This window comes from Pogona vitticeps, chromosome 5 (assembly GCF_051106095.1).
Source record: "Pogona vitticeps strain Pit_001003342236 chromosome 5, PviZW2.1, whole genome shotgun sequence".
In the NCBI taxonomy this organism is placed as follows: domain Eukaryota; kingdom Metazoa; phylum Chordata; class Lepidosauria; order Squamata; family Agamidae; genus Pogona; species Pogona vitticeps.
In genome coordinates, this window is record NC_135787.1 from 59,521,635 (window position 1) to 59,548,849 (window position 27,215).

General features: G+C 38.8%; 1 protein-coding gene across 4 annotated transcripts in view; it reads left to right on the forward strand.

Annotated features, from left to right (window-relative positions):
- Nucleotides 1-27,215, forward strand: part of TENM3 (teneurin transmembrane protein 3) — a 1,852,170-nt gene that overhangs the window by 941,950 nt on the left and 883,005 nt on the right. For all 4 annotated transcript variants that reach the window (XM_078393883.1, XM_078393884.1, XM_078393889.1 and 1 more), the window contains one exon: nt 8,712-8,870. The gene's annotated coding sequence lies outside the window, so the exon portion shown is untranslated. The remainder of the gene's footprint in view (nt 1-8,711; nt 8,871-27,215) is intronic.

Here is a 27,215-nt window from a genome sequence, read left to right on the forward strand (position 1 = left end):
AAATTTTGCACACAAGTTTTTCCTTGGGGCTTTTTAATCATCCTCGGGCTCTCCTTTGTACTATTTCCAGTTTTTCAATGTTGTGCTTGAATTCTGATCCCCAAAATTGAACACAGTAAGAATACACATGATCTTGCAAACTGGATATAGATCTTCAGTATTACTAGTGTATTTTTCTTGGCAAAATGTTGCTGTCTTTTGTCATATTGAAGTACTAAGGCTTCCCATTTAGTTTCTCATCTATGATTATATGATTATTCTGTGATTTATTCCCCTCGTTCTCCAAATCTTACTGCCTAATTATTCTCCCAGCTTCAGTTATTCCATCCTGTGTCAAAATACTAAATATTTGTCCTTCTTATTCCTAATTTTAAACTGACAACCTAATTCTCATATCTTTCTTCACACTAGATTTTGAGACAATTTTCTCAGTAGTTTGCATTGACCTCTGCTTTTTGTCATTTGTCAAATCTGGGGAGTTCGCTCTTTCATCCAAGTCAGTGGTTTCCCAACCTGGGGTAATCTTGCAGAGTTTTGAATTTGGGTTAAAATTCATCTAACTCAGCAGCAGAAGTGCAGGGACTCACAGAGCAGAATAGCTTCACATTTTCCAGTTTAGCCCATCACTTTTCTCCTCATTAACTAGCATTGACAGTCAATAACCCACTCTGAGACATTATTAGGAGAAAAAATCAGTTTTATTATTTACAGAGAACCAATAAAACAGCAAACCCAGCTGACTGACTTTTAACAACAGGCCTCAATGGACTCACTGACTTCAACAGTCTGTCAGGAGGAAAGAAAGAGACAGATCAAAGAGGTGGGGCTCTCTTTGAGGAAGGTAAGGAACAATTGTTTAGTGTTGGATAAGCTTGAAAAAATAAATAAACAAATAAATTAATTAATAAATTGACAGTCACACCAGCTCACAAAGATCCCTCCCAGGCATACCTACTACAGGTATGTTAGGGTGCAATAACAGGTAACCCAGGTGTTCTTAGATTGTGACTCCCAGAAACCCCGGCCAGCACAGCTAATAGTGACGGTTTCTGGGAAATACAATCCAAGAATGGGTTACCCAAGATTGGAAACCACTGATCCTAAGTCATTAGTAAAGGTATTGGGCAATGTTATTTTTCCAGCTTCAGTTCTTCCATCCTATGTCAAAATACTGAACACTGATCCTTCTTATTTCTCATTTTAAATTTGCAACCTAATTCTCAACTCTTTCAAGATCACATTGCATTTTAAGACAATTTTCTCAATGTTTTATGCTGATTGTTGATGATACAATTATTATACAGACTTCAAAAGCAGTGTCCCTTCCTTCTTTTCAGTCCATTGGAGATCTGGTTCGTATATTTGGTTTTCCCCATTGCATCTTCACAACAATGGCAAAAATATGGTTTTTTAAAAGAAAGTGTGAGTGGTCATTTATTGATCTTTCTGGGTGAATGACTGTGGGAATACCATTCCCAAGGTTGCTAAGCCACATTGTTGTTGTAGTGAGGGCACACCCTCCTAGCAAGATGTGGCTGCTTCTGGGAGGAGCTACTACCCATTCTTCTTCTTTCTCATAGTGATAGGGAGCTAACTTCAAAAGCTTTTCATTTGAGCCAATCCTGATGGCATTATGTAACCATTATCTGTCAACTATCTGTGAGCTTGTAAGGTTAATAAACACAGTCCTCCTGGGGCCAGAGCAGTCATCTTATTCAAGGTCCTCTTCTTCTAGTTGCCCATCAGGAGCACTGCTGGCAGACACCCTTCTGTGTGTGTGGCTGACTTCTTTAACTTTGCTCTCTAAGACTATTTGCTATCCTGAGTATCTGGTGATCACCATAAACCATCAGCCTTCTCTTTTCCTGACTCTACAAATGATGGTACCAATGAAGTGCTGCTAATCAACATCCACCACTAAGTTTTCTAACCACTATAATAAAATGGTTTTCTAGTAGTTCTGAGATTTTCCTGATTGTCTTTTCTAGAAGTTTAGGATTAATTTTCTCAGGCTCACAAGTGTTCCCCTCCTCCTCATTTTTCCTATTGAGGAAAAGACCACAGATTGCCTTTAAATGAAGCAAAACCTGTCTCTAAGTTTAGTTTTCTTTATATTACCTGCATCCCGTTCCCCTCTGAATGAGTCGTAGCCCACATTTTCACTTCTCTCCCTTTCCACCAGATGCCTTACTCAATAGTGGAAATAAACCTGACCTTCCGACTAGTAAAATGAGACTTGGCCAGCAGCCAGGTTGTATGAGGCAGCTTGCCTACTGAGCATTAATTTGCTTTCTTTGTGCTCCATGCCCTGATCCTTGGATAGGCCACTTCACAAGAGATGCCAACATCGTTGTTGTTGTTGTTGCCACACGCCAACAAATGAGTTGCAATGGGATAGAGAAACAGAACCATACAGAGGGGTGAGCTACATCGCTGCAGGAGAGCTACCCTCTATGCTATCTATATTTCTGCTTGCTGTGGTTCCTGTCAGTCTTCTCAGGTTGGAGCACAAGATCAGCATTACTGGGACTGAGAAAAGCAAGCCCCACTAACTTGCTCATGTTGAAGTATCCCACAAGTTGGATGAATAGGCTGAAGTGATAACTTCAGAGAGGCTGGGAGCTGCTTCAGGGTAGCCACTTACAGATGATGTTTTTGAACTGGTTTCTTATGACAGGATGCGCATCACTTGTGACTTTTTAAAGTGTTTCTAACATGCTTCTTAGGAATATGCCTCTAATAGATCGATTAAGGATGTATATTATGATTATGTTCGTCCTCATGCACTACATGAGAAAGCTTATGCCTTTCTGCGACTTATTTTTGTGCATTTCTATGAGGCACAAAATTTAAAATTCTGGTAACTGTTGCCCAGTTTATGGACTATGAAAAAGGTAGAAACCTTGAATAGGTTGTTTCGATCTTCATGAGCAGTTGGCCTGTCTTTTGTGTATTTGTTTTTCTTTCAGAGAGGGAAAATTTTAGAGATGTGGTCTTTCAAATTTTTTGACTCCAAACCCCAGAATTCTGCACACCTGCAGACACCTGTGTCTGTGCCTAAAGGGCAATGCAGTTGTCACTTTCAGAAGCATTAGTCAGCTGTCTCTTTTTTGGGAAGCAAAGACCAGAAAAGGCCATGAAGCCTTGAAGGTAGGCCTTCTATAGATGTATTTGTGAGCTGAAACTCCGAAAATTCTACCTGGAGAATTATTGGAGAATTTTGGGAGCTGGAGTCCCAAAACAGATTACCCTACAAAAGATGTTTGACAATTTGAACTAATTGCACAAAGCACAATGGGAAAAGGTGTACTTGTTATCGCAGTCCCACGTTGGAAGTACGATCTTTCACAGGGCATGAAAACTTTTCAAAGGTTGTGTGCCTGTGACAAAACAGTCTGCTTCAACTATAAAGGAGACATTAGGAAAATTTCTTCACATCCCTCACATCTCCTATTTTGTTTCCTCTTTAAGGCATACAGGTCCAGCATTCTTGTGACCTTCTTTCTGGTTAAATTTTAAGTCATTCCTTTGCCTTTAACATTCTCTTTGTTCTATATTTGTTATTTTCCACATGCAACAGCTTTCCCTACTTTAAATAAATATGTGTGCCCTGTAGTTGATAATCAGAATGCTGGCACATCTCTTATGCACAGAGATAATTAGAGATATAAGTTGATGATCTTTTTTAAAAAGGAAACTTCATACAATAAAAGGAACAAGTGGCACCAAAGATCACAGGTGGAGTTAAGGAGCCAGAATTTGAAACAATTCAACAGCCCAATGAGCAAATCTCATTATCTTGTGACGATTGCATGATTGTGCATCTGTCTCTCTCTCTCTTTCTCTGTGTGTGTGTGTGTGTGCACGCGCACACACACACACACACACACACACACACACACACACACACACACACACACACACACACACACACACACACACACACACACACACACACACATGCATAGAAACAATAGGAAATGGAAATGCCTTTTGATTTTATGTATTCATGCAGGAAAGTTAATGATCTTCCACAGGATTCTTTTTCAAAAAAGAAAACCCAAAAGACAATAAACTTTTCTGTTCTAATCAGGACATAGAAAGTTTGTAGAAACAGAAACAAATTAAGTTAGAACATGTATGTGGGGTAAGTACAGAAGATGTGACAAGTGGGAAGGATAATTGGGGAGACTGGGACACCAAAATGCTGAAGCTGAAGTTATCACATACAGGTGCATCCTAATTTAAAGTGAGCATCCTCATTCTTTGTTCATTAGAGTCAGCAGTGCTTGTTGTCTGACAAGCACGACACATTGAGCTATTGTTGTCTGATTAATGATTTTCAGCGGCCACATGACTACTGTGGACAGCAAAAGAAATCATATTCAGAGTAGTCCCTGGGATGATACATTCACAAATTGTCCCTACTTCTCCCAGAACTATTGACCATGGAGCATTTCCGTGTGCAATGCGCAATATCCTTGTCTGTGTGCAAAACAATTAAATCAGTACTATTTTTCTCATTCCATGTACATGTGGCTGTAGATTCTGTAAAGGCCATTTCCTTACCTAGGAATATAGTGTTATGCTTTAGGAGAAACAGATCCAGGGTGGGTGAGAATTCCATTTGTGTTCTTTTTTTCTTCTTAAAAATTTCCAAAATTAGTTTTCATAAAAGTGCTAGAAAGCATTTTGGGTTTATTATTATTATTATTATTGAATTTGGAAGACAGAGAAATTGACAGGCACGATTGCTTGCTCTTAAAGGCCTGGCTTTGAAATCTAACATTTGTCATCAAGCTAAATTCGAAGATTTTCTTCCACTAAGGAACAAAGAATGTGCACATAGGCAGAGAGAAAAAAACACTAATGTACTGTAGTGAGGTGTGCTGTGCACACCAATTGTGTTCATATACAACTGCAGCCCCCCTTCTGAAATATTCAAGTGGACACCCACGTCAGAGTACATTGGCTTTGGGAAGATGTAGGTCAGCAGGAGCAGTGAGACTGGTGCAGCATGAGGAAAAAAGCTGAGAAGAAAATCATTTGAAGGAGTTTGATAAGAAAACACACACACACACACACACACACACACACACACACACACACACTTATTTATCATTCATGTATCCAGAAATGGAAACCACTGCTTTTCTGAATCTCTCACTGCACCTTAGTTCTAACAAAAAATTTTTTACAGTATTTCTTGTGCCATAGAAGAATTTTCTGTGTTTTAAACACAGATCAGGCTAGTAGGTACATTTATTTCATGTGCCAGAACTATGCTTAGATGAATCCATCTATTTCTTATAATTATTTCATGGCAGCACATGAAGTCCAATGGTTCCCAGCATGACTCATTTAGAATATTTAGTACTACTGTGTTGACATTCAGCCAGCTGCTTGCTGATAGCTGTGTGTAAGGAGTTTATTGGTGAATCTGATTCACCTCAAAGCAGGTCACAAATCTCAGTCACAGTTCAGTAGATCATTGAGATTTTATTGTTCATGTTAGTCTTTTTTTTCTGGCATGCTTCCAAGCCACAACTTATTGTATGGGTTCAGAGAGAAACATGAAGGGAAGGGCTGAGGAGGCAACCTGCTGCTAATATGTAATTCCTAACTTGGTTCTGTTCTTGACATTGTCCCCTGTGAATGACAGCAATTTAAATGGTTATAAAATTCATATCCTTGTTTTTAAGAACAAAGATTTACTGTCAGTTCTGAAGCTTGATGTGTTTCTTATTCCTGTCATATTCTTAATCAAGAGCCACAACTGACATGGATTGTGCTAAATGTGACTAGCAGGAAGCTGCAGATAACAAGACTCCCAATGTAAGTGAAAATGACAATGCATTGGTGCTCCGCTTCGCCTTTCCTACATTCAAAAGAACAAAATGCCTACAGTGTCAGTATCCAAAGCAAATCACAGGTAGCAAATGCAAGCTATGATAAGGATATCTAACAGAATCTTGTACACAAAATATTCCAAGCAGATACACCACTGTATTCCTTGACCCTATTATTCCCTAATAGTAGTGCATTCCGACTGATGTAGAGTTCTCTCAACTTGATTCTGTAAACTATGTGAAAGCAAGGCACATGTGTCTTAGTATCTGGTCCCAGAATGACCAAATACAGAGGTCCATAATTTGCCTATATGGGGAAGGCAACTAGACAGCAGCTTACTACATTGACTGCCCTAAGTCTCTCAGGTTCAAAGCAACGAGGGGCCATCTAGGAATGCCTAGGTGTTTGGCTCCTAAATGCCACTGCAGTCATTCATTTCCCCAGTTGGGCTTCAGTGTTGACTGTCTTTTGGATGGAACCAGTTAAAGCCAATTAAAATCCTTTGAGATTGGACACTTTTTCAAATTGCTCTGTGAACCCCATTTTTTCATCTCAATTATTTGTTGCATGATTATCAAAATGAAGATGTAACTATAAACAAGGCTTTGTCCTTTTCATATAATTTATGTAAGCACTGTGCAATCAGTTCACCTTAATGTTGAACAGATTAAGAGTTCAAACTAATCTAATTTGAATCTGGATCAAATAAAAGCTGTCCAAATCAGGTTTAAATGCAATACACATTGCTTTGGACCAATAAGTCCCTCCATACATTAAAAGAAAGTTGAAGACAGTTGTCTTCAAGATGTGGGAAAACAAAACCATATAAGTTTTTTCAGGAAAACAGAATTCACTGAGAATTTTCAGTGTGTTGCATACACCTCAGCGATGTGTTTGAATCACAGGGATTGCATGATTTTGCTGTTTTGAGAGGTTTTTGTTTTTAGGAGGAGGAAAGTTTTGAAAGCTCTTGTTGGAATCTGGTAATGTTTGTGTTTTTTAGTAACTTGTGCATCACATCCAGCAAGCAGTCAAACTTCCATCCGCCTTTCCAAACTTTTTCCCAATCCAGTCTCATCCTCCTTTATTCTTTAGATTTGATAATAATATGGCATTAAGTCAATTCCTATTGTTTATTTAAGTGCACGTATTAGTTGATCTTAGGGTTGTTTTAATAGTCATTTTATTAGGCAGAAATAATGCATGCATGAAGCCTTAAGAATAAAGGGAACTTGCATGCTGTGGGCATCTATAATAAAACAAGCCTAAATTATTTGACTTAGAATAATAGCATTTAGTAATTGACAACAAAAAAAAGACAAGTTACACCATTAAACTGCTCACAAAAAAAACTAATATCTTTAGAAGACTCGTTTTATAATGCCTATAGTGTACAGGGCAGAAAAAGAGGAAGAATCAATGTTGAGCTTTCACAGGTGGTATGCTGGTAGTTGTGAATGAGGAAAGGACAAATTCCCATGCTTTACACACAGAGACATTATTTTTTTGATGGAAATAGCTATCACATCGCACTCTTAAAACCTAGCTTTTGTTTTGTCAGCTCTGCAGCTGTTGCTTGGTTTACAGCAGGTATACCAACCAGATAGTATATTTATAGCATGTTTCTCAAAACATTCTTGCTTTATAATAGCCTGGCTGCAAAATACAACAGCAATGTAGCACACATGCTCTATTATTTTAGGACAGCTAGTTAGTCTGTTCTTGAATTCTGATGTATATTCCTATTGTGCTATTCCTCCCTGAAACAACTGACTCTATAATTATTATGAATTATGTCACAAAAAAGGATACACTGTGTACTTCGACTTCTGCTCCCAGCTGTCTTTAATATTTCAGGGCTAAAATCTTATTTTAGTTCTGACTTTTATATATATTACACACACATGTGTGCGTGCACGCGCGTGCGCATGCGCGCACACACACACACTCACTCACTCCTGAATTTAGCTCTTTCTACTCTTCTTTTTAAGGTCCTTTTATGGCCTCACTTTATTTTATTTCATTCTTACTTTGGGCCACTACAAAACTAATTTATTCTTCTATTTTCAAACCTAAACTTATTATTTCATTTTCCCCCTGCCATTTTGATACATGTGAGCCATTAGCTGACATGTTTATTTTCAATAGTCTGGACCAGCTTTTAAAATTTGCTTTGCCTTCTTCAATTTATAAATGCTATAATCAATTATTTAGGCATTATTTCCCAAGTGAGTCCTAAGCAGAAGAGTTGATAGCCCTCACATAGGCTATTCGAAGAGACAGGCGTCTCTGAAGCAGCTGACACTAGTGAGCCCAGATAGTTTCCAACCTCTCTGGAGCTCCAAGATTTTGAGGGCCAGCCAGCAATTGCACATTTCATACACCACCCAGCCAATGGAAAGGCTGTGTTGTGTATGTCTATTCCCCTGTCTTTGCTGAGTTTGCATTGTTTTGCCCATTGCATATTCAGCCTGAGGGTAACATTGAAAGAAAAGTTGGCCATCAGAGAGAAATACCACAGAATGCACAGCAAAGTAATTGCACTCAATCACCATCAGCCCAGCATCAATAATTAGGCAGGAGCCCAAATAATAAAGTTGGCATCTAGACTTGCCAGCGAAAACACGAATTGTTTCCATGTTCCATGCCATTGTAAGACTGCAACACAAATTCTTTCAGGTGAAATTTATCAAGGAAGCCACTTAGTTGAAAATGAGCAAGAAATCTGTGGCATTAACATGGTTCTGGTAATAATAATGTCCTCCTCCTCCTTCGTGAACTTTCAGCTAAAGAATTCTCATATTTTCCTGGTGACATGCTGTCTGTGCGAATCTAATTAAAACTTTCTTTTTGGTCCTTAGGTAGAAAGATAACTCTTCAGAGATGAGCTCTTAATTAATGCACAGGGTCCCTGCGAGTCCCACCTCTCAACAGCAGTGATTGACATTCAAGGATACATAAATTACACTAATTGAGCTTTGCATCTACACAATCTTTCCACAACCAACTCATCAGAGAAGGTAAGTGAGCAGACCAGCATAAAAAGTTACTTCTGTATGGCTGTGTGTTTCCCTTTGGGGGAAAAAGTCTTTCCAGATTACTGAGCATATGTTAATATAAGAGACAGATTTTCTCCTCACTTTTACACTGCATTTTCTTTTAAAAATATTAACATTGTAATACAGCCATTTTCCAACTGTACATAGCATTTTTTAAAAGCCAAAAATTTTTTTGCAAATCAATAACACTTTAAAAATAATCACTTAGCACTGTTGGTTGATTTTTGATTTTCTCAGAATGCAATAGGAATTCTTCCAGATATATAGAGGGGATACAAACCAACTTAAGCACAACTAATTATTTTTATAGTTCAAGGCCATGACATTTGCCTCAAATCACACGAGATGCCATGAATTAAAGGAGGAGTTAAACTTAATTCTCATCTTTGGGCATTTAAATTGTCATAGTCTTATGGTCGTTGAGGGTTTTTCGGGCTCTTTGACCATATTCTGAAGGTTGTTCTTCCGACGTTTCACTAGTCTCTGTGGCCGGGATCTTCAGAGGACAGGAGTCAGAACTCTGTGTGGAGTTCTGACTCCTGTCCTCTGAAGATGCCGGCCACAGAGACTGGCGAAACATCAAGAAAAACAACCTTCAGAACACGGCCAAAGAGCCTGAAAAACCCATAACAACCATCAGATCCCGGCCGTGAAAGCCTTTGATAATATATTGTCATAGTCTTATTGCTTCAGATATTATGGCTGAGGTTATAAAGCATCAGCCTTTTAGCCACAGATCAGAGTTTGGAATGGCCGCTTCTTTGGACTACAGCTTTTGAAAAGCTCTACCCATCCATGTTCAGCAAACACAGAAAAGTTGTGTCACTGTGGCCAAATAGAAAACGCATTAGCATCTGGCCCTTCCAGATTCTTGGGGCAATTTGTTGCACTGGGGGCAGATTCTCTGAAATTAAGATAATTTCCCTTCTTAACCTTGCTGGATGGGCAGGACTAAATAAGATCCTGGATAGGAGTTGAGGGAAGTGTTGAGGAGATCTGTAAGCTTCCTGCAAGCAGACATCCTGTATTAAGCCACATCCTGTCAACACTCACTCGGTCAAATCCCAGGATAGAATAACCTGTCCTGAGCACAGGCAGTGCTCTCAGAATGTCCTGAAATATACCATGACTGGAGGGGGGTGGGCATCATGGGAAAAAATTCTGCATACAGTTCATACATGTGTAAGAGAAGTCGCTGGACATAAGAGGTTCTTTGGTATGGAGATATTCACAGAAAATATATTTTGCAACACCATGTCAGCTGTGCATTTCTAGCCCTCTACCTTTCCCTTTTTTAGACACAATCAGGTGGTTTAAATCTGAAAAATTCTGCTATGTTGTGTCTTGCTGCTGAATAATTCAAAAACATAGAAGAATGAATTGCTTCAGACATCGATAAAGCACACTTGCCTAAAATTCTCCCTTTTAGTTTTGGACCAACTGTCCTGTTTCATAGTTGACTTTGATCTTCTTGCAATAAATGTTGTTTAAAGAATGTCTGAGCTGCGTTCATTAAATTTAACTAGACAGTTTTGCCACGATTAAGGCTGCAGTGCAATGCAGTGAGGATGAAATCATTATACATTTGAAGAGAGGGGTACCAGCTGGAAGAGAGTGGTTAGAAAGATATGATGGATGGAGCTGGGTTATATCAAGGTAGTCCTTGGTAAGAAAAAAAGAAATTGTAAAGGGAGTGCGGTGAGTGCTGGAAGCAATCAAGGAAGAAAAATGGATGGAATCCAAAACATGCCTACTTAAAACTTTCTCTGTGGCTGAAGCAACAGCTCTCGCTATAAAGATAATCTGTTTGGTCTGGGAAAATGGCTTCTGTCCAGTTGTGTGCCTTTGTCTAAATAACTTAAGATCATCTTAAAACGGGTGTTTGCTTTCCTCTGTTTTGACATTTCTTTTCATTCACTAAAATTTTCCCAGTGCTTTATGTTACATTCTCAGTGATAAGCATGTCTAATTGCTTGAGTTTCAGTGGTTGAGTTTTAGTTTGGCACTCTAACTCAGTATTCTTACAGTTTTCCATTGATAGGTTTATGGTTTCCTAGAAGGCATGAGTCTGTTTTGATTATTATTTTTAAACTATAAAATAAGGTACATCTTTATAGAGCTGCCCACATGGATGAAGCCAAGTATGAAACAGTTAATGGCAGATATGGCAGAATACATACCTCTTTGAAAACTATGGTCTAAATCCAGTATAAGTTCTTCAACTGGCATAGATAAAGGTAAAGGTTCCCCTTGACAATTTTTGTCCAGTCATGTTCGATTCTAGGGGGCGGTGCTCATCCCGTTTCCAAGCCATAGAGCCAGCGTTTTGTCCGTAGACAATCTTCCGTGGTCACATGGCCAGTGCGACTTAGACACGGAATGCTGTTACCTTCCCACCGAGGTGGTCCCTATTAATCTACTCGCATTTGCATCTTTTGAACCGCTAGGTTGGCGGGAGCTGGGACAAGCGACGGGAGCTCACTCCGTTGCGTGGATTTGATCTTACATCTGCTTGGTCTTCTGACCCTGCAGCACAGGCTTCTGCGGTTTAGCCCACAGCGCCACCACGACTGGCATAGACCCTTTGAAATGAATGCATCATGTAATTCAAAAGTAATGAAAATGATGTTGCTTTCAAACTCCACAAGTGGAGAGTTCAGGGATACTTCCATTTAAATTTGCCATTGCTTGTTTTAACCTGTGTCCCTTCTTCACATTTACACACTAAACACGAGAATCCACTGCATACATTTCACTCAGACAGCTCAGCTCAGCTTTCTGCTCTCGGAATGAGGCTTGTCTAATTGGGGGGAGAGTGTTGCTTTTAAAATATTTGGACCAGATCCGTAGCAAAGCTCATAGGGGAGAAGTGGCAAGTCACAGTCTAAACAGAAGGGAGATGTCAGGAAATAGCAGAGCTTTATAGGGAATGAGAATACTTTGCTCAATGGCAGATAGATCCCTATTTTGCCAGCAGACCATTATTGTGCCATCCAATAAACATTTTGCTTTGTAATAATATGGAATTCGCAACTGAAAAAGTCTAGACCGGCCCACTTCTCTCTCTGCTCTTTAGATAGACCGTTGGCAACCCGCAGACTGGTGACAAACAGCCGTTTAATGGTGGGTGGGTCTTCTAATTCTTTTTTGTTATGTTTTTAAGTGTTTCTAAATCTTGCTACTTCTGTGCTGTTTAATATAAGTCATTTAATAGTGTTTTGATACTGTAATTTGTTTTAGGGTTTTGTTTTTTTTAACCATGACTGTTTTTAAAACTCACATTGTGAGATCATTGGGGCCTGGAAGGAAAAAACATATTTACATTACTAAATCAATCATTTTAAATAAAATCTGAAGATGAGCCAGCCTTCCTTCCCCTCTGTTAAGGAAATGGTGGGCCTTTAATTTAATTTAATTTATTTATTCTATTTATACCCCGCCTATCTGGTCATTGCGACCACTTCAAGGCATAGTATACCCTGCTCAAGAACCCAGTGCTCAGCCGTTCCTTTAAATTAAAATAGACACCTATAGCTAGGCTTGCCAATTTTTCAGTTGGTCCTTGTAGTTTACCTAGACCCAAGATAAATGTTACTTCTAATGGCTGCAAATTTTGCTATTGTTACAAGATTAAAGCACCAACTGAAATCCAGTCCTGGGGTGTTTTCCGCAATATCAATTTTCTTCCCAGAACAGTAATTGCAATGTTGTTCCCAGGGCATGTTGCATCCGGTTGCATCAGTCTCCTCTAGCCAGATGGGACAAGTGAAATTCGTTGGGCTATCCTACTCAGAAGTCACCATTCCAGGCTTTTTTCCCTCACAATATTGATTTTTTGCCCAGAATAAATATTGGAATCCTCTTCCTGCACATGATTTGTAGCTTGCTAATTCTATCTCATCTAGTGTTATGTATTTGGTTGGATTATCCTATTAAGAAGTTGTCATTGTGGGTCAGTCTGTTCCAGCAGGGTTTGAGGCAATGATAGATTAATATTCATTAGATTTGAGGTCTAAAATATTGTTCTGATGTTTGCCCAACACATCCCACTATTTTTGGCATTGATTCTTAGTAAGAAGTCCCTGTTCAGCTTTTACCCAGTCCCATGCATCTCTTTGCCATGAATAAGCTGGGATAAGGAAGAAATGATGACATAGAAATGACTTCATACTACAATTTTCTGACTGACCAAATGTCCATGACTGGTCCTGCCATTAGGCTAGTTGGGGTAGCCAAGCAAGATATTATAGGTGAAACAAAGGGCAATGAATTGTAATTTTTATGTTTACTGCTGGAAATATGCTTGAGGAATTTTTTGCCTCTTGGCTCAGAGTAACTCACCTGCTTTTGGATAGAATGCACCTTGTCATGAGTGTGTGGGCACACTCTAAGACCATTCCATTCAAAGAAATTAACACTTTTTGCATTCTGTTCTAGCTTTATTCCTGCATTCAGAATGGCAAAGTATGCACATCTTACTACTTTGGATACTCACCATTATCCTCAGCTATTTTACAGGGACAGGAGCTCTGACTTCTTAACTCCCAACTCAGATTAAAGCAAAGTGTTGATGGATCAGACCATACCTCTTTCAAATAAGCAGCATGACAATCTGTTTGCCACAGGAAATAGGGACCTGAGCCAACTTTGTTTAACTTATCATTTATTTATTGATTTATTTTACTCAAACTAAAATGCTTGAAAATGAAAATAAGTACCATACCGTGAACAAAGCCACTTGTTTTGGTCTGAAAACATTGTGCATGTTCAACAGACTGAGTTTGAAAATGTTGTTCAATTTTTAAAATTTATTCCAGATGCAGAACTTGGCTTCCTTAGTATATAATTTGGAAAACTGTACAGCAATGTTTTGAATAATTCATCTCTCTTCCAACTTCACCTTTTACTGCACTTTGTCAGGACCAACTTACACGTTACACATAATGTATAATTTACCCCTGCAATTGAAAAGCAGCTACAAGAGTCAGTGATCAGGACTGGAGAAAGAGAGAGAGTAGATGAAGATACTGTATACTCAATCCTTTCCCTGCCTGCCATTCTTCTGTACAGCTGTAATCTGCCTTTTGTATATGTGCATTTTTCCCAACCAGGGAACAAAGAGTAAGCAACTTCATTTTTTTTTTCTGATTGCATTCATTTATTTGAAGTTTGAGGAGCCTCATGGCTCAGTGATTAACCTGAAGTACTGCAGTGAAGACTCAGATCAGGACCTGAGTTCAATCCAAGGCTCAGGTAGCTGGCTTGAAGTTGACTCAACCTTCCATCCTTCCAAAGCTGGTAAACTGAGTACCCAGCTCGCAGAGAAGGGCAATGTATAGCCTGCCTAATTCAATCAGAAACTACCCAAAGAGAGCTTTAAGCACTATGGGGTGGTATATAAGCAGGACACTTCGCTTTTTGCTGTGCTTTGTTCTGAAAGCAGGGGAAATATCAAGAAAATACAGGATTAAACAATCTACTGCAGCTTCTGGTATTTCTTTTTCAACAAATATCCGCCACTGGTCACACTGAACTTAGTGAAACATGTTGGCTAGCAAGCAGAGACTGGTACATTATACTCATCGCCCAGAAAACCTTAGAATAGGAAAGTACAACATGAATTCTTGCAATTTTCTAGGCAGCATGGAGCCTGTCAGTTGACCAAACTTTGCAGTCAACAGGATAGTATCTTTTGCTTCTTTTACTTGTGATTCTACATCTTGTTCCATCCACTGACATCTGGGAATCTGAACAAGACTGAGGATATATATTTTAGTCTAGTTCTGAGTATATCCAATCCCAGCATGAGTATGAAGACTGTATGATTAACTCTTCCCTCCCATATGATGTTGACCGTGTAGAAAAGAAAACAGATCACCCACCTGTGCCTGTTTGGGATAAAGATATAAACAAATAGAATCTCCTAGCTGGGAATGAATAATGGATCCTATTCTTTATAGTCCTGGCTATGGGCTGTGCTGAGTTGTAGCTGCATCCATGCAAACATAATGATTTATTAGTAATAATTAGAGCAGAGGTGAAAAATTGCTCATGGAAAAAACATGCCTCACTAAATGCTGAGTTTGTGGAGTGTGAAATGGCTCCCATATGTGTTTAATTTTCTTCTTTTGTGGCTTTGTAACCACAGTGAGATCTATTTCTCACAAAGTTCCTTTGAAATATTTGGTCTTCTAATACAAGATCCTGTGCAACCAGGAACCACAAAGAAAGACAATGGTATTTTGCAGATATTCCCGAAGGCTTTCACGGCCGGGATCTAATGGTTGTTGTGGGTTTTTCGGGCTCTTTGGCCAGAGCACAGAGTGCTGTCCTCTGAAGATGCTGGCCACAGAGACTTAGGAAGAACAACCTTCAGAACACGGCCAAAGAGCCCAAAAAACCCACAACAACCAGTATTTTGCAGAATCTAGCAGAATTTTGTAGTCACAAAACAAAGAGGTGAGTTGTGCCACCTCATTTATGGATGTTCTCCGGAGTACTTGGAAGGAATACAAGAAGGTAGCAGTGGGGTTCTGCCTATAAACCGCACTCCCATTGCGTCCATCCTTCTCAAAGAAAGTGCCCCACCTTTGCACACTGAATGTGAACACCCCAAGGAAGCTTCGAAGTAAATTAAGATGAATACACTCATAATCCTCCACTTCAGATATCCATGCTGAACATGTGAACATTTGAAGCTCCCATCATGGGAACACTGAAGACAGTGCTAATGATGTGATCTTATATAACTCTTCACAACATTCTTATTGTATGCCAGAAGAGTTTTCCACCCTTTTGCAATTTATTAACTTCCTTTCACCCTTATTTGTATATGCACCTATATTCTCCACCACCTTGAAGCACGAAACAAAACAGTATTTTGAGCCTCCAAACAAGGCTGAAAAGATGGAGGTTTTATCTTGGAGGGGGCAAAGCAAAAAGGTGTACAAGAATGAATTTATTTTGAACTGGTTGGTAAAAATTATTGTGCCTATGTTATTATCCCCATTTTCTTAGCTCTTCTCTCCCCCCCCCCCATGTTACACATTCCTTAAAAGCACTCTTATAATTACAACTAAAAATTTGGTTGTTTGTTGGCATATATCTGGCACATATATACCAGCCCAACATGACTTGCACACTTAATAACCATTGATCATATGCAGCTGTATGAACTTTGGAAGAGTTGGATATTTTTGAAGTTGGAAGGGTTGTCTCTCTTTTCTTCTGTGTGTATATTTAAGGACAAAAAGTGTTTTCAGCTAAAGAAAGAAAATCTTCATATAATAACAGGGCCATTTGAAAATTTGTTAACACTACTCTGAATGTTTTGTTATATTACTCTACATTGTTTTGTCATAGGGTGCAACCAGATGGATATTTGTCCCATTGTTTGGTGTGCTGCAGGGATGGGCTGTTTTGCTCTTTTTGCCAGTGATCAGACTATGTAATTGCTAGATTGAACCAGCTGATTTACAGAGCATTCCTACCCAAACCTTTCTGGATTCCTGTCAGTAACTACTGTTTCTTTGGTGCCAATAAGATTGCTCTGTTTTGGTTTGTTTCCAGCATATGCAATCACTTGGTATTGAACCAAAGTGAACCTTTAGACTTTATAATTTCCATTCTGCTTTCAATGTCCCAATCCTATTAAGTGGTTTAAGAAACAGCCTAGCTACTACATGATATTGGTAATTTAAACACTTTCTCTGCCTCTCTGTGGAGGAGCAGAGGAAGGCAGCAAAATTTTTTTTAGAAGTCTATTAGGACAGCACTAATGAGTTATACCATTTTGTGAGGGAAAATTAAAATTGAAAACATCTTCCCAGAAGCAGGAGGAAAGAGGAGGGGGCAAAGTGGATTTTATTATTGTTATTTTTGGTTTTCATGAGGGAGGAAGACCAAAATAGAGTCACCTCAGGTGTTTATGCCATTTTGATGTAAGGTACCAAAGGCATAGTGGATCTCCACCTGATCTTAAGGGACCATATTTAGCCCCCTCCAACCTGCTTCAATTTTGCTGTGTAGAGAAACGCATTATCTGAAATAACCTGATTTTGGTGTAGCATCTGCTGATACGTTCTTGCATCCCTTTTACTATTGTGAAATGATTAGTGTATGGATTGAGAGATTCATTAGGTTTGGTGTTTTGTGGAAGAATTTATTAGTAGAAAAACTGTGCATTATGTTTAGTTTAGCTTTAAACTCAGAAATTCTTGTCTGTAGTTAAAACCAAGTTCTGCATTTAATAACAGTATTTAAAAAATAATCTCTATTCAGCACTGGTTATGCCTCATCTTGAGTATTGTATCGAGTTATGGATACCACACTTCAAGAAGGATGCTAACAAATTGGAAGAAGTTCAGAGGAGGGCTACAAAGGTGATCAGGGGCCTGGAAACCAAGCCTTATGAAGAAAGGCTGAAATAATTGGGCATGTTTAGCCTTGAGAAAAGGAGGCATGATGGCATTTTTTAAATATTTGAAAGGCTGTCATACAGAGGAGGGGCAAGATCTGTTCTCCATCATCTCAGAGTTCAGGACATGCAACAATGCACTCAAGTTAAAGGAAACCAGATTTCGGCTGAATATCAGGAAAAATTTCCTAACTGTAAGAGCAGTATGAACGAGTTATTTCGGGAGTTGGTGAGTGCTCCAAGTGGAGGCATTCAAGAAAAATGTGGATAATCATCTGGTAGATATGCTTTGATTGTATTTCCGCATTGAGCAGGTAGTTGGACCTTGTAGGCCCTTCCAACTTCACTTTTCTATGATTCTATTATTGCAATATGCAATTCCTGGTAAATAGGTCTTTGTCTTTTCTTTGTCAATTAAAATATGTCAGACTTTTTTTTCTGTTACACTAACAGAGGTACAAATATTTTGCCAAATTTAGAAGCCAGACGGGTTTTCTAGGAGTGAGTGGGAAAGAAGAGAGAAAGAGAAGGTGAAAGATGACAATGCTGGCAATGATGATGATGTTAAGGTTATGAATCTCACATCCTTTCACTCTGGAGATAAACCAAGAAAAAATATGAACCATTTCTACCTGCAGTGAGTTTTCTCTGCACAATTGTTGTTTTTCTTCGAAAAATCATCAGATTTCTTCTTTTTTAAAAACTCAGATTTATTTAAACAATTTATTAGCAAATTGATACAATACACAATTTTAGGGCCAAAATTATAACAATGCACTTTGCAAGAGAGCGGGAGGTATGACTTAATTTTCAAATGCAATATATGTATATTCCTCTAGTGTTCAAATTCTTCCATGTTACTTCTTACTTTATAGTATAAAGCTGGTAGGCTTGAGGGTTGGCATTACATTGTTTCCGAAACGGAGTTAGGTCAGCATATCTGTCCATATAGGCCTATGGGTGTTAGGAGGATTGGTAAATTTATTTTTTGGTAGTTGAACATAAGTAACGAAGGGAAACCAGGTTGCATCAAATATATTTGCATCCAAGATGCCTTGTGCGCACCTGAGTTCTTGTGTGAAATGTTCAGATAGAGCTAAGTCCCAGACCTTTTTAGTCCAATTATTCACACTTAGGACACCACTCTCCTTCCAGTGCTTTGCAAATTCTTGATGTGCAGCAACGAGCAGAAAAGTGATTAAAACTTTGTGCAGAAGCCTTGAGTAGTTGTCTAGAAAAAAAAGTTTTAGTAAAGCTAATGGTCAGTCTAAATGGTGATTCATCTCCACAGAGGCTTGGAACAAATTCTGGAATCATAGGATTTCTCAAATGTTTGGCATTTCTGAAATTGCACAGGATTAAAACTGTTGGAGTTATATTTTACAAAGAGCATTTCTGCTCAGTAAAGTTACAAGAGGGAAAGACAGGCAGGTAAGATTGATAAATTCATTAACCTTGAGAAACGCCAAATGCCTCTGAGTAATATCAGTATAAAGGCAGTGGCAGCAAAGCATGTGAGTGTGTGAAAGCATGAGCAGCAGAAGAAGCAGTCCGGCAGGAGAGAGGAAGAAGGAAGGAAGCTGCAGAAGATGAAGGAGCTGCAGAACGAAGCAACAGAATGAAAATGTACTGCCAGATGAAGTAAGAGGAGTCTGCATGGATATTTCCTCAGTTGTGAGAGGATACAGAAAATAAACAAAGGATTTATGAGCCCTGAAATTACAGTGGCTGCAAGCAACTAATTTAAAAACAAATAATAAGCAATGAAAAGGTGTTATATCTTTTGGACTATTAATATTTAAATTACATGAATTAAATGTGAATCATGCTTTTGTAAAATAAATAACTTTAACTTTATTCAAGTTAAGTCTCTGCCATTGTGCACTCTGCTATGTACAAAGAGGACTACAAACCCCATCAAAAACTCATAATTCAGAATGGCCTATTCCCTACATAGAATTTAGCTTTTTTTAAAAAGGAAAGAAATGCCAAACTTCACAGGATTGTGGCAATTCCTGCACAGAACAGCATATTTTCTGCATAGGATTTATTTGGAAAGAGTAGAAGAAACACCAAAATGCACAGGATTCTTACAGTTCCTATACAAAATGGTGTATTTCCTGTGCAATATTTACCTGGAGATGGTAGAAGAAACACTAAGCTGCTCAAAGTTATTGCAATTCCTTTGCGGAATGTCATATTTTCTGAAATGGCATTAAATTGTGCAGAACATGACAGTTTCCTATGCAGAACAAGTAAAAAAAATGGGGAAAGTAGGAGAAATGACCTCAAGTCTCAATTTCTCTCCTAGGAAAAACAAAATTCAATGATGCAGGAGGGCTTCTCAGTAAGGGTTCTCAGCATGTGAAATGAGAAATTTTGGCAGTATGTGTCATATCCATTGATAATGGATATCAGAGGAAAAAGAAATTTAGCACTTTAAAGATAGAGTCAACGGTGTTTCTTGTTGATCAGATTTCAGCTCTGGATTTATTTTTAAATACAAGGACTGAGTATCTGCATGTGTTGGGAAATGCAAAGAGAGTACCTTTCAATATATTCAGAGAATATCCTTTACCTGCTGTTAAAATATCATACCCTAGAATACTGAAGATTATAGGACCAGGCTTACATGTCTAAAAGTGCCTCTTCCCATCATCTAAAAGACTTCCTCACTTTAAGAGCCTGACAGGATTTTGAGCTATCAAAAAAGAAGAGGAAAAGGGAAACCAAGTGAAAACCCAATGGAGTAAGCTGTAAATTGACCAGATTTAGTAGGGGAACTAAATTGCAGTTCCATAATCCTGTTAGCCAACAGAAGAGCATTTTGAGTCTCTTCGCTAGGTTTCAGTTTTCAGTTAAATTTAAAGTGCATCATAATAACACCTATAAAAGCTGAATGCTTTTTTTCATAGCTGCTTACTGAGTAACTGATAACACACTGAATTCTAATATATATGAGAAGTCCTCACCACACCATGTAAGACCTTTTGCAACTAAAATTATCTCAGATCACCTTAAACAATAAGATTCAGAGTCAGTTTGTAGGATTGTTCTGCTACACCTCCACCTCATTAACTTCAGAGGAATCACTGAGTAACCATCAAAAACATCAAGGAACTTTGGGTGAAGACTGCTTAATGGAGATGACATGTAGATGATGGGTCAGAAAACAGACTGGATATTGTTCATAGACATTAGCAACACACACATACAAAGGAAGAATAAGTCATAAAGGTAAAATATGTCCAGTCAGATAACAATCTATTATAATAACTGCCCAATTGCTTGTCATGTTGAGAAGGGGGCTTGCTTTAATTAAGCAATATGAAATGACAGAGTGTGAATTACCATCTAATAATTTTTATACAGAGTATTGGTAGGCAAAAGGCCGAAGGCCAAGTGCCATTCAGCACAGGAGGCATAAATTACAGCTCTGTCATTTAAAATCTGCAATACAATGTTGCAATTATTTGAAAAGTTTATTTTGTCATTAGAAATTAATGGCTGCAGAGAAATGTTATGTTTTCTTGTGCAGCCACTTTCCTTGCCATCTGCTCACTCACCTCTTTCAAGGCCTCTCATTTGTAAAGCCCTTAAAATTCATCTCAGGTCACATAGAAAAGTACGTTGTTTTAAAAACCCTGCATTTTAAAATCTCTTTCTGGCAGCATCAAAGGGGATGTCAATGGGGAGAGAACTGAACAGCAGGAAAGATAATGCTCCTACTGGCTTTATATGCTACAGAGCCCTGAAGACAGTAAAACTTCAAATAGGGGCAATCATTTTGAAAAAGTTTTTGAGTTGGTATAGTTTTGTCTCTTTCTACTCAGACAGGGCTCACAATGACAAAGCATCCCTTCCCTGCACCCCACCGTGTATGCTACATACCACCCCTTTCAAATTGTGATAACCGGTTGATACAATTCGTTTCTCATGGTTTGGGGTTTTAATAGAGTTTTTCAGGGGCTTACTTAGATACGTAGGCTATAATTCTGATCAGGCTGGAGTGGACTTCCAAATACTAATGTTTCGTGGAGATTATTTAAAATTCTTACACTCACTGAAATTGGACTACAGTACTGTGGAACAGTTCGGCTATAGGGTTTACAACCTGAGGAATCTGGAGCAAATATTTAGAAATGTATGGAAAGCATTTTTCAGGCCAGGGATTGGCAAAATGTTTCTGGACTCTGGTAATCTGTTGCCAAAAGGAAAGTTTCTGAATAAGTTTTCAGGAATTTACTCATCTAGGAGCAGGCAGGCTTATGAAAGTTTCAGCCAAATCATGAAACTCACTGGATCACTGTCTCTCTCTCTCTCTCTCTCTCTCTCTCTCTCTCTCTCTCTCTCTCTCTGTGTGTGTGTGTGTGTGTGTGTGTGTGTGTGTGTTTGTGTGTGTTTCCTTTGTTGCAAGGATGAAAGATAAAGAAAACATGCATGCCCCCATGGGAGATGAATGAGATTAACATGTGATATGAAGATAGATGTTTTTGTTTGTTATGTGCCATCAAGTCACAACAAACCTAATGCAAACCTAATAGGGCTTTTAAAGGATGTTAGATATTTAAAGACTGGCTTTGCCAATTCCCCCCCTCCCCGTTAGTTTCTACAGTCAAGCAGAGATTTGAACCCAGGTCTCCTGAGTTCTAACCCTTCACTCTGTCCAGAATACCACACTGGCCAGCTCAGGAAGACAGATAAATAAAGATTTGCTTATTTAAAAAAACAAAAACAAACTGTTTATGTGTTTCAAAGTTGGCAACACACTTGAAACTATGCAGTTATAGAGTTTGTAGTTGGACCAAGAAAACACTCTATTAAATAAAAATATGGCACACTATGGATAATAAAATGCCTGTAGTATGTGCTTTCCTTCCAAACAGAAATGTGTTTAACATTTGATTTGCTCTGACGTATCTTCTAACAAAAGAAGAAAGGGAAGGGTTTGGATCTGGAAACTAAAAATAGTTAAATGCTAATTTAATAACTAGGCAGATTTTATTCCATCTGCCAAGAAGACTTTGAAAACTATTTCCTGCTGCCACTCACACTATGGAAATCTAAGACTTCAGTGATGAAATCAAAGAGTCAATGATAAAGTCGGCTGTTATGATTTATTTCCTAAGATTCATATCAGTTACCTTGTGTGGTACATTGTAAGAGGTTATTTAAAACAGCCCATGGAAAAGAAATGGATGTTTGCCCATTTTGCTTTGTTATTAAAGCCAAGATAGAAAAGAACTAAGAGCAGTATTTTCCTTCTCCCTGGCTGCATTTCAATGGTATGATAGTTTCTTCAGGCCACCTGAGCCTACAACCCAAAGCCAGAAGCCATGTTTCTAACTCTGTAGATTCTTTATCATATGATCTCATGCTCTTGAATTAAGATCTGCATCATTATGATGATTATATATTTAGAGAAGGAAAATGCATTGTTTTACCATCACCTAGCATAAAACATGGCATATAGTTTATATATAGAATCATACTTTTGCACTATTAAAGAGCAGGCCGGGTAGGTGGGGCTCGTCAGCCATGGAAGGCAGCCCATCTAGGAGAAGGAAAACTCCAATTTCAAACCTCCACTGCCTTGTGGCTATATCCATTCATTGAAAAGGCTTCAGGAGTTAACCTCGAGGCAAAATCCGGAGCTGGAGTCCCGAAGGCAGCATGTGTCGTTCTGCCAACTCCTGCGACATTGCTGGAACCAGTTGTATTGGCTCTTGCCTTTCCATTGGATCATTTCAGCAATGTGGAGAGGGGGGATCTGCTGCTTGGGTAACAGCCTATCCTCCATATTACCTTACCCGGGCTTCATGCTCTGGAGAGGACACTCCTCGATTCAGAGCATGTTACCATAGTCTCTTGAGACTGAAGGATGCCTATGAGAATGTAGGTATGTTGTGTCCCCAGTCTCTTCTACCTTTGATATGAAAATATTGTGCACCAACTTTTCTTGTCTAAATAACTCAGACAACTTATAGGCATTCATTATTTAATAATAATAATAATAATAATTTATGTTTGTGCTCATTCACTTGTTCGTTCATTCTTTAATTCATTCATTCATTCATTCATTCATTCATTCATTCATTCATTCAAATACCTTTCATTAACAAAATTCCAGGCTCTGTACAAAACAAATTAAGGAACATTACAATTAAAACCCCAGTAAAACAAATTCACAGTAAACCTAGCCCATCAATGTCACTTGGTATTAAAACCAGCAAATTCTTGTTCCAACCATATTGTCTGTTCTGAAGTTTGTGTTTTGAACAGGATCTGTTTTCAGCATTATTGGTTGTTGCCAATAATAGCACTAGTCCTGCTCCAGGAGGAATAACAGAGGTGGAAACTCCAGAGGTGGGACTCATTCATATTATTCCTATACATGTGTGTGTGGTTTTTAATGCCACCACAGAGGGTGGAATGATATATTGTGAGTTGCACCTTCAGATTTTAATTCACACTCAGTTACTGGTAACAAAAAAGGAAGATTTGCAAAGCAAAACATATGATATCCTGACACCCATCCTTCAGAGAAGGTCTCTACCAAACTGGAGGAAAATTAAAACCTTATCAGCTGCCTAGACAAGCCACCCTGACTCAAAGTCAAGGGCTCTAGCATTTACCCACTCATAGCCAATGCATTCAAATGCAGCATATCCATACATTTTAGATAGCTGATCTCATGGGCTCCCAAATAAAAGATCTACCTTTTCTAAGTTCTAAAGTCCATCTGCCCTATTAAGGAAAGTGTTGAGTTATGGGGGGGAGTGTTGTTGTTGTTCAGTTGTTTAGTCGTGTCTGACTCTTTGTGAACCCATGGACCAGAGCATGCCAGGCCCTCCTGTCTTCCACTGTCTCCCAGAGTTGGGTCAAATTCATGTTGGTCGCTTCAGTGACACTGTCCAACCATCTCGTCCTCTGGCGTCCCCTTCTCCTCCTGCCTTCACACTTTCCCAACATCAGCGTCTTTTCCAGGGAGTCATGGGGGGAGTGGTACACCAACAAAATTCCCACTCTAGCCTGCTGGTCCAAAACCAAGTGAAGGCACTCCAGGCCAGGGCCCGAATGGGCAGAGATCCTGCCAACCTTAAGAGATCTCTTATGGACTATGGCAACACCTCCTCTGATCTGCTGAGTGGAATATCTTGGGGACCATTTCTAGAAAAGGGTGAGCCCACCTTCTATACCCACCCAGGTTTCAGTTATACAAACCCAGTCAGGCTTTTTGTTTTCTTCTGTAAGATCACAAATTAGCTTAGATTTGTTTGGGGCCAAGCTGGCATTTAGTGCTACACAGACACTGAAAAATTCACTCCCCCAAAAATTCTGGATTACCAGTTAGTTGGAGTTTACCTAGCTTCCAAATTCATCTTCTGCCTGCATCCTTAACCAGAGGTAATTCAGCCTCCTCCCTTGCCTTGTCTGCCCTGTCTTTACAACATCACAGAGGTCCATCTCCTTGTCTCAGATTTTGGACTCGGAACATCAGGGAATGGTTGCTGCTGACCTAGTGACCCTAAGCCTAACTCTAACTAATTATCCTAAAGCCAGTGTACAAAAACTAATAATCAGTCTAGGGTTCAAATCAGGCATTACAGTTATCACATCATTAGAAAACAAGTTAGTGGGCATGTGCATTTGGGGATTTTTTTTCATTACAAATCCTGCAATTCTCCTTTGTGAGAGTCCTACCTGCCAAACCTAGACACTGGAGAGAAGGCTCAACTAGCAGGCTTCATGATTTGGATGGACCTACCTTTCTCTTTGAAAAGGAAACTCCCCAGCAAACAATAGGACAGATCCTTTTCAAAAAGCAAGTTAGGCTTATCCAAGGCATGAAGCCTGCCACCTGGGTCTCCTCTCCAGGTGAGCACAATTTAGGAGTCTATAAAGTCTGGGTCTGGCAGGTAGGGCACCCAGAATGGAAGATAATGGGATTTGTTCAAAATACATATTCCTACAAGTTTATAAGTAAGGCAGTTTGCAAGTTAGGGAAGAACAGAAAAGCTCATGGGATTCAGATCTTTTAGTGCTTAAGGAATGACAACAAAGAGCTTTCTTTGCATTGGTTATTTTAGCACTAAATCAGAAAAGTTTAGAAATATTTACACAACTCTGTCAACATGAAACCAGTGAGTTCATACTGAATGAAGGTAGGTGCCAAAACCAGTAGATTGCAGAGTGAGAAATGTGATGGAGTGTGCAACAGTCCCCTTGTCCACCAACCAGCCATGGTCAGAGAGTGATGACAGGATTTTTAGACTTCTGAGTACACAGTGCATTCACTGAGGCTGCAATCTGAAGCAGACAACCACCTAAGGCCAAGAGGTTTCTTAACATTTTTCTCTTTTGATTTGCTGTTGCCAAAAATCAATGACTACTCATTGCGGTGTATACTGGACCCAGCTTGAGAGACATCATGCTTCTGAATGCCAGTTAGTGAAAAACATGAATGAAAGGTGCTTTTGCAGTCATGTACCCTTTGTGCGATTTCTGTAAACATCTACTTGACCTCTGTGGGAATGCAATTATGATTAGATAGGCTTTTCTCTAGCCCAGTATATCCCTTCTAATTTTCTTAGGTAAGACTGAAGAATTTAATCTTGTGAATTCCAATATAAATTTATCAATGCCTCCTGGATTAGAGTGCAAATCAGAACATAGTTATCACTACTTTTCCCACTTCTGGACTTTTCCAATGAACTTTTTGGATGAAAATGTGTTGCAAAATGCTACTTTGAGAGGCAATAGATTTAGAAATGCACATTTTGAGATGAAATCTATGTATTTAAAATGCAAAGAAATATTTCAACATATAAACACAGAAATAGGATGGACTAGACCTATGGATGAACAAGTATCAAAGTGATAAAGACTGCCTTGTCAGTTCCTATGAAAGCCATACACCCAAACAGTCTTATCTGCTGAAGAAAGGATGTAGGCATTGCTTTACAAAACAAAGAGGAAAGAACAGAAAAGAATTTGTGCTATGTATGGTTAGCATCACAGGAGGCAAATTTCCCCATACAACTGTTGCATGATTATACTACTAGCTCATGTTCAGTTCGACAACTGCATACATGAAGAAATGAGAGCTAAGATTTCTATGATTTTTTTTTAAAAAAATAACACTAAAACATGAAGGAAAGTTTTTTCTTTAGATAAAAAAGGAATGAAATTAAAAATCTCACAACTGGCAGCAGTCATTTAACAGCAACTATTAGCTGCAGTGTAGATACAGATTTCATTAGGGAGTACATGAATAATCACTGATGAATATTGCCATAGTTATGTCGCAAGAATGATTATGTTCCAGCACCAGCACCTCAAACAACATAAAAGACCCAGTGCTTCTTGGACATCACACAACCTTCTCACTTGGCCTTCTCTGCCACCCAGTTTCTCTACCCCTGACTGCTTCTTGGTGGTAGATTTCTGATCTAAAATTAGACACAAATAAGTGGTGCCATCTGTCACAGTTACTGTAATTCCACTATCTAGACAAGTCTTTAAAATGGTTTATCCCAGAGAGGTGTTGAGAAAGAACATTCTGTCTTTGTGTTCAGCGTGATTGCTGGCTTTTCTAACCTTGTAGCAAAAGTGCATTGTAGTAGAAACACTGCTTTGTCACAGTGTCAGAGCTCATGCAGCCACCCTGAGTTTGTACTAATATGACAGAGATGGGGAAAGACCTAGTTCACAATATATTTTCCTACATTTCAAAGTCTTTGGTTAAGAATTATATTTAAATATAGTAGCAGTGTATGATGTTGAATAGAAATGATTCAGCCTGTTTTACTGACAGTACATAAATGATGTGAATCATTGGTGACTGCATGGCCAATCTGTTTTCACCACTTCGGGATAATCAGCATGAG